Source organism: Narcine bancroftii, chromosome 9 (assembly GCF_036971445.1).
Source record: "Narcine bancroftii isolate sNarBan1 chromosome 9, sNarBan1.hap1, whole genome shotgun sequence".
In the NCBI taxonomy this organism is placed as follows: Eukaryota; Metazoa; Chordata; class Chondrichthyes; order Torpediniformes; family Narcinidae; genus Narcine; species Narcine bancroftii.
Genome location: NC_091477.1, coordinates 115,175,012 through 115,182,614, shown reverse-complemented (window position 1 = coordinate 115,182,614; position 7,603 = coordinate 115,175,012). Strand labels below are relative to the sequence as shown.

General features: G+C 39.9%; 1 long non-coding RNA gene across 1 annotated transcript in view; it reads right to left on the bottom strand.

Annotated features, from left to right (window-relative positions):
- Window positions 1-3,732: 3,732 nt before the first annotated feature.
- The window catches only part of LOC138743073 (uncharacterized), a 22,885-nt gene continuing 19,014 nt past the window's right edge, over window positions 3,733-7,603 (bottom strand). Inside the window, exon 3 of the long non-coding RNA XR_011344643.1 lies at window positions 3,733-3,797. This is a non-coding gene — a long non-coding RNA (uncharacterized lncRNA). The remainder of the gene's footprint in view (window positions 3,798-7,603) is intronic.

Here is a 7,603-nt window from a genome sequence, read left to right as displayed (position 1 = left end):
CAAAATGAATGAATTCCTTTGTTCAGGTTGTCAAATTTAGCTTTACACATGATGTCTAATCCCAATCTGGCAACATTCATCAATCAAGTTTGTATGAGGAACCTTCAATGGGCAAGATATGAAGTTACACATCAGTCAGTCAGTAGAACAGAGGAGGAATAATTTTTTGAGGCATGGACTGCCTGTCTGCTAGCAGAGTGACTGTTCAAGCCTGACTCAAGACCAAAACACAATCTTTGCTGGAAAATCAGCCTCTGTTACACGAGTGCCTCGAGTATATCAATCAGGGCCCTGGCAGCTTGAAAGTAAAGTATTTTTCCTGAAAGAATAAATAAGTTTACTCAGTGCCTTGCCAGAATTTATTCTGCAACCATCACCATAAGAACAAATTACTTGGCCATTTCCTCGTGGTGTGGCCCTGACTTTGGTCACATGACTTTCTCTATCGCCTGTTAATTGCTCTCCAAAGCAGCCTACTAAAGCATACAGTTGTATGCACCCATTAGTGTGATTTAAGAAGTGCCTTCTGTCACTATTCCCTGAAACAATTTGCATGTGCAGTTATTGCTAAACTCAGCTTAGTCTCACAAGGAATAAAAAATAAACTTATGAATAGGTCTGGCTTTTCTTGGATTGGGCTTGCCAGCCACAAATCCAGAAGGGTGATTTTGCCGGTCCAACCAGGAGTCACGCGATAAGGCTCGGAGCAGCAGCAGAACTAGAATTAATGCTTGCTTCCATTCACTATTTAGTGTGTCAAGCTTATTTCTGATTGATGTTCTCCACCCACCTGCCGACATTTGCACTCCAAATTCAAATGAAGGGCTGCCCATTGGCCAGATGCCAGCAAGCTCCTTGGTATGGGATTACGTGTCAGAAAGTCCGAAAAATAGTGGAGGAGGAATACCTTGGCATGGCATGGAATGTCTTTCAAGGCAGAATACAAATGAAAATAAAACCCTCCTTTCACGCTGCCAAATAAATTGGGTTGAACCGGGTATTCAGGTGGTTTGGAAAGTCCCAACTGGGCAGTGAGAGTAAAAATCAACCGGGCTCTGACACTTGGTGGGGGTAATATCAGAACTCGGCTGAGATAACTCATTAATCACTCTGTGGAACTGTGAATGCTCAACCATCTCTATCAGGTACAATTAGCGATGTTAGTGCATGCGTCAGTCTGGTAGTATTATAAGTAATCTTGAGATGATTTAAAGAGCAGGTATGCACTGACAGCTCCACCAGCCACCCTGTGAAATATAAATGCACAGCAATATTTCACAGGGCAGCTGGTGGAGCTGTCACAGGGCGGCCGGCGGGGCCATCAGAGCACGGCCGGTAGGGCTGTCAGTGCGTATCTGTGCTATAAATCATCTCAAGATTACTTATAATACCTAATACAATGTAATGCTATATAAATAGTTGTTATACTCTATTGTTTAGGGAATAATGACAAACTGGTCTGTGGGCTTGTCCAAATTTTGAACAGTCTGAAGCCCACTGCAGCAGATTTTCCCACGGTCTTTTATACATTGAGCACGCATGTCGTATTAAATTGTGCACGTCCCAGCAGAATCTTCGCCACTGGTTTTATTGGGTGGAAAACAATATTATAACATTTATTATTTCTTAAAATGCAGGTAAAGGCATGTCTAATGTATAATTCCATAATAAAAACAACTACATATTTAACCTTGGTTTCAGTTTTGCTTGAAAGTGATATTCCATATTTCATAACACATTGAATGCAGTTCTCCTCCATAATCAACTATATGTTTCTTCAAGTCCATGTAACATTAATGGTCTATATATACATATATATATGTTTCTGTCCCAGAAGCCAATAATATTTCTTTATAAATATCAAAGAATTTAAGTAATATTGATTTATCACAGAAAATGTAGTATGGTGAAACCTTAACTACCATTGATTTATTTTTTTCCTGCTTTGAAGAAACAAGACTCATTGTGGAGTGTTGGACATTGCATCCCTTTCCCACCCCATCTGTTAATGACCAACAGGAAATAAGAATGCCTCTACCAAGTCCTTTCTAATTAAGTCAATTGGGTTCTGCTGCAATACCTTGGGCACCAATCTGTTATTTTATTCCGATATCTGTGTTGGGATTCAATGATTTCAGAATTTCAGATTTATTGTCAGAGTACAATAAATGCAGTTGAGGCAGACTTACCACTTATTGGTAGAGCAAAAAAAAAACTGTACACAGCATGTACACATAAACAACTAAAGAACTGCAAAAAGATATCGAATGTAAGCAAGCCTACTGTGCAATACAGAGAGAATAAGAAAATCACTAAAGTGCACCAGTGAGAGTCCTTAAATGAGTCCCCGATTGAGGTTGTTGTCGAGGAGTCTGATGGTGGAGGGACAGCAGCTGTTCCTGAACCTGGTGGTGTGAGTCTTGTGGCACCTCTACCTCTTTCCTGATGGTAGCAGCGATAACAGAACATGCGCTGGGTGGTGTGGGTCCTGCTTCCGATTGGAATAAACTCTGCAAAATGGCAGCTCGGACAAGAAGCTGTCGGGTGTGACGGATGGTGGTGGGGAGTGTATCACGGAGGGATTAAAGGTGGAACGGGTGAGCAAATATAAATTTTTGGGAGTCATTATCTCAGAGCACCTTTCCTGGATCCAACATACTGATGCCATTGTGAAGAAAGCACATCAGTGCTTCTATTTCCTTAGAACATTGGGTATGACATCAGAAGCTTTGGCAAACCTCTACAGATGCATAATGGAAAGTGTGCTGACCAGCTGCTTCACAGCCTGGAATGTGGGCACTGATATCTCTGAGCAGAAAGCCCTGCAAAACACAACCCAGTACATCACAGGCATGTCTCCCCACCATCGAGTAAATTTGTACAGAACCCTGTCGTCGAAGAGCAGCAGCGATCGTCAAGCATCCACACCACCCAGGCCATTCTTTTTCTCTCTGCTGCTGTCAGAAAAGAAGTAAAGATGCTACAAGACTCACACCACCAAGTTCAGGAACAGTTGCTACTCCTCCACCATCAGACTCCTGAACTACAGACTCAGTCAGAGACTCGTTCAATGACTCCTTATTTTGCACATTATTCTCATTAAATAACACCAACTTTGCACATGACTGAACCTTTATTTTTCTGCATTTACGCAGTCAGTTTGTTCACATTTCTCTCTTTTGTAAATGTAGCTTTTTCATGAGTACAGTTTTCATGACCGATAAGTAGAAATTCTGCCTGGCCCGCAGGAAAAAGAATTTCAGGGTTGTATGTGATGTCATTTACATACTTTGACAATACATTTGAACTTGACGTTAAGTTGAGGTTTTTGACATTAGTTTCCTTGTGGTACCTGGAAGAGCAGGAGTGGGCCACAAAGACAATCCAAAGAAGCTTTAAGCCTCTCCGTCAGGTTCTTCCACCACCGTAACTCCTTCCTTATGCCACCCTGGCTTCCTGCCAGCCCACTTCAACAGCCTCATCAATGCTACTGCAACAGTCCTTCAAATTCTTGCAAACAACACGTCACTGAGGTTTGGACCACAAAAACCTGCAGTCTACCGCTCTCAGCTGGCTTTAATACTTCATTATGCTGTGGCCATTTCATGGCCTGCACTTCGTGTCAACCCCGTTTTCACCATCTCCTTAAAATTATACTCATTTAAACAAAAGTTACAACTCTGATCCAGTGAAGCCACCAGAGCTTTCCTGTGGCAGTCGTTCACCTATAAACATCATGAATCAATACCAAGGGTAATCTGAATAAGGGCACTTTATTTTCAATGGAGATTGTAAGGCTGCAGAAAGAAAAGAACACAAACGGTAAGTCAATTTTGTTGTATATATTGGAGTAATATTTTAAAATGTTTATTTTTAATTTTTTTTAACATTAATCTTTTTTTTTCTTATTTCCTTTTTGCATTATTTAATATCAAAGGCATTTGGGAGATCTGACAATAAGATGACTGCCTGACAAGAAGTAAAATTTGTCCACATTATGCAAAAGGAAATAATTAATGTTAGAGCAGCCAGGAAGCTGAATGCATTATAATTGCTTAAATTGATCATTTTTACAACTGGGCACTAATGTGTTTGTGCCTTTGAAAAGTAACTCAGAAATAACACCAAGGGCTCACAACAGATTTTGTTAAGGCCCAATACCATAAAGTGCAATTACACCTTTCATTTTTAAATATTGTGATTTTAAGAGAGCAGGAAAAAACTGATAATTGCTGGAGTCCATCAAGTCTATATACGTTCGTTGTCATGCCATTATCAGGAAAATTACCTTGAGTGGAGCTAGTTAAAATGCAATAAAAGAAAACCTATGTTATTTTAAAAAATTTAAATAACTTTGACAATTAGGTATTGGCAAGGAGCTTTCCCTTTGTGTTCTGAAACAGCGACGTTCACAGTATCTAGGCAAATGGCCCAATTTGTTGCTCAAATAGCAAAAGAAAACTTCATTTCCTCTCCCTAATGATACCTTGTTGTTGCTTTTTGCCAACTCCAAATGAACCAAAACTCAATGGAAGAAATCATTTGTGGCTGAGCTGTTTAAAACTCAGAGCCATCTGGCTGCTGAGCTATTCCTCAATTTTCAAGGTGGAATATAATTTGGCAAAGTAAAACCACTTAAGAAAGAAAACAGTAATATAGTCGCAATTGCGAAAAGGCACACGGATCATGCATTGGCACTTGACCTGTTAGGTAGCAGCAATCATTAACTTGGCGTTGACTCCAATTCTCACTCCAACATGCAGCTTGACCAATTGGGTGTTTTTGGTACTTACTTGACAGAAACAGCAATTGGTCTTATCGGCTCCTGCTTTATCTGCACAAAATATGCAGTAAGGACATCTTACTCAGTCCATATCCTGCTGTCAGTCATTTCCTGGTTAACAACTGACTCAGGAAATTAGTTTCTATGCATTCACCTCAGCCCACTCACGGTTTTTCCAATATCAATCCCAAAGCTTATGCATCATTGGGCCTGTCATCAAGGATTGAAATTTGAGGGAAAATCCATCACCTTTCTTGTTCTCTCACGTTAAGCAGGGTTTTGGAATATAATTATCCAGTAAAATTATCCATATCTCCCCTCACCTTAACCCTATCCCTTTTCAACGGCTAGCATAATGCTTTTTTTTAACAAAAATCTCTCATCCCCGCGTACAATTTTAAATTTAGATATACAGCATGGTAACAGGTCCTTTCATCCCTCGAGCTGATGCCACCCAATCGACTTACAAGCCAGGATGTTTGAAGGATAGGAGGAGACCAGTGCATTCGGAGGAAATCCATGCAGACGTGGGGAGAATGTACAAGCTCCTTACAGACAGTGCCAGATTCAAACGCTGGTGCTGTAACAGCGTAACAATAATTGCTATGCTAACCGCACTGTCCTTTTTAATGATTTGCCAATCATTTTAAAAAAGCTATTGTGAGCTGAATATTAAGATCACTGGCCTGATAACCAGCTTGCATCTCACAGTGGTTTGGGAACACTCAGGCAACTTGTGAGATTATGGTAGATGCTCCAATATTCTGAAGAGAACTGTGTTCTCCATCCTCTATGCTTTTCCTCTTCCACATTGCAAACATTACTTCTGCAGCCTGTATTTAGAGATTCTAATGGGAACAGCTGGAGTCTTTATGACTACTCTTAAGGTCTTGTATCTCTCTAACGCCTGATTTTTGTGGTATCACTTTGAACGGTTCTTTGCCCAATTTAAGCAAATTGCTTTAGGAGCGCAGGGGGGCACCAATATTGTTTCTAGCGCATGTTATGTGCACCAAAAGGGTGAGCTTTTAGTGGACATATACATCAAAATAGACAGAGCTTCATGTGCAATATACCAGGTAGGTGATGCAGGTGTTCAATTTCAAGTCTTTGTCACACATTAAGGGTTTCAGTCATTGTTACCCCATTACAAAAGCATCTGACTCTCCTCTCCTCCAGGATCATATAAATTCACAGAGCAGAATGCACGCAAGTATATGAAACTTCCACCCCCACCCTTTTGTTTTGTAAAGGAAATAGAGGATTGGAATTTTTATCTATTCCCTTATCATACTTGCAATGGTGAGGTAACAGGACAACAGACAATGTGAATAATTAGAAATGAGTTGATGAGAGTTTATTGCCATTAGTTAGTGCAGACACTTTTACTTGTTGCAGCCGAACAGGTACATAATTTACACCAACTATAATGTTATCACTAATTGTCACAATATGCCAAAGACAGAAAAATAGGTAATAAATATCAAAGTATTCACAGTTGCTGTTAGAGCAAAAACCCTGATGTTTCAATAATATAAGCATATCCTTTGGTGCTCTTGGAGTAGTTTATGGTCAGAGTTAAGATTGTATGGGCTATTGGGGGGAAAAAACTGTTCTTGAACCTAGAGGCACTCTTGGCTTCTGTACGTTCTGCCTGAAGGTAGCAGTGAGAAGAGATTTGAACCAGTGTGATGCAGATTTGTTATGGTGGTGTCACAGAAATGGACAGGGAGATCAGTGTCCGCGATGGCCAGACTTATCACTTTCTGCTGGCTTCTGTTTCCTGGGAACTCAAGCTTCCAAACCAGACCCAGTCACTATACTTTTAACAATGCCTCCTGTAAAAGTTCAATGGATTATTCAACAACTTTCCAAATCTCCTCAGACTTCTTGGAAAATTAGAGGCTTTGGTGTGTCTTCATATTCCTGATCTCTTTATAGGTTTTGGCATTGAATGAAGTTTATCCAATCCTGGGATGTGAACATAAAAGAAGATTCTCCTTCTGCGTTATACTTACTTGGATTTATGTTTTTGGAAGTTTGCACCAAATCTAACCTGAACATAATATGTGGAGAGACAAACAGAGTTAATATTGTAGTCTGGAGGACATTCAACACCTGAAACCTTATGTTTTCCTTTTGGATGTTGTCTGGCCTGCTGAGTGTTTAGACATTTTCTGTTTTTAATTAGACGTTCAGTGCTTTTTGCCAAGAGGATGTATTGGTGGTGTAAGTGCTCTGAGCCATTATCAAATAATCTGCAGTTGTTTCAATTCACGTATCAATGCATTGATTATCAACCAACTTTTTTATTCAAGAGTCTATCAGTTTGCTCCCATTATTGCTTGCTGCATGAGTACTGTATAATTCAAGTTTGTCATTGTCTGAATACTCTTCCGAATTATAAAGTCTCCCTTTACTTTGCATTTTGAATAGTCACTGAACTTGGTTTTGTCATTTGACTTAGCCTTGGATCAGCACATTTATCCTTGTTTTTGGCATCCAAATTAAGTTGATGTCTAAGTTGATGGTAAGTGATGGCCTTTGCAATTTGTGCTACAAACTAAATTGGTGTCACAAGATCACCTCTTACTCAGGCTGCTAACTGCAACTCTATTGGTCGGTGGTGGTGAATGAAATTCTCCAGCATCCTTGGATGGCATTTCATGCAGTGATTTAAATGCGTGTTCAAAGGTCAGATTTGACGTTTGTCAAATCTGACTTCATCTACCACTCCATAGGCAAATCTGTCCCAAAAGCATGATGCAAAAAGGTACTGAAGCTAAAATGCAAGAAACTAATAATTTTACCTAATTCTGG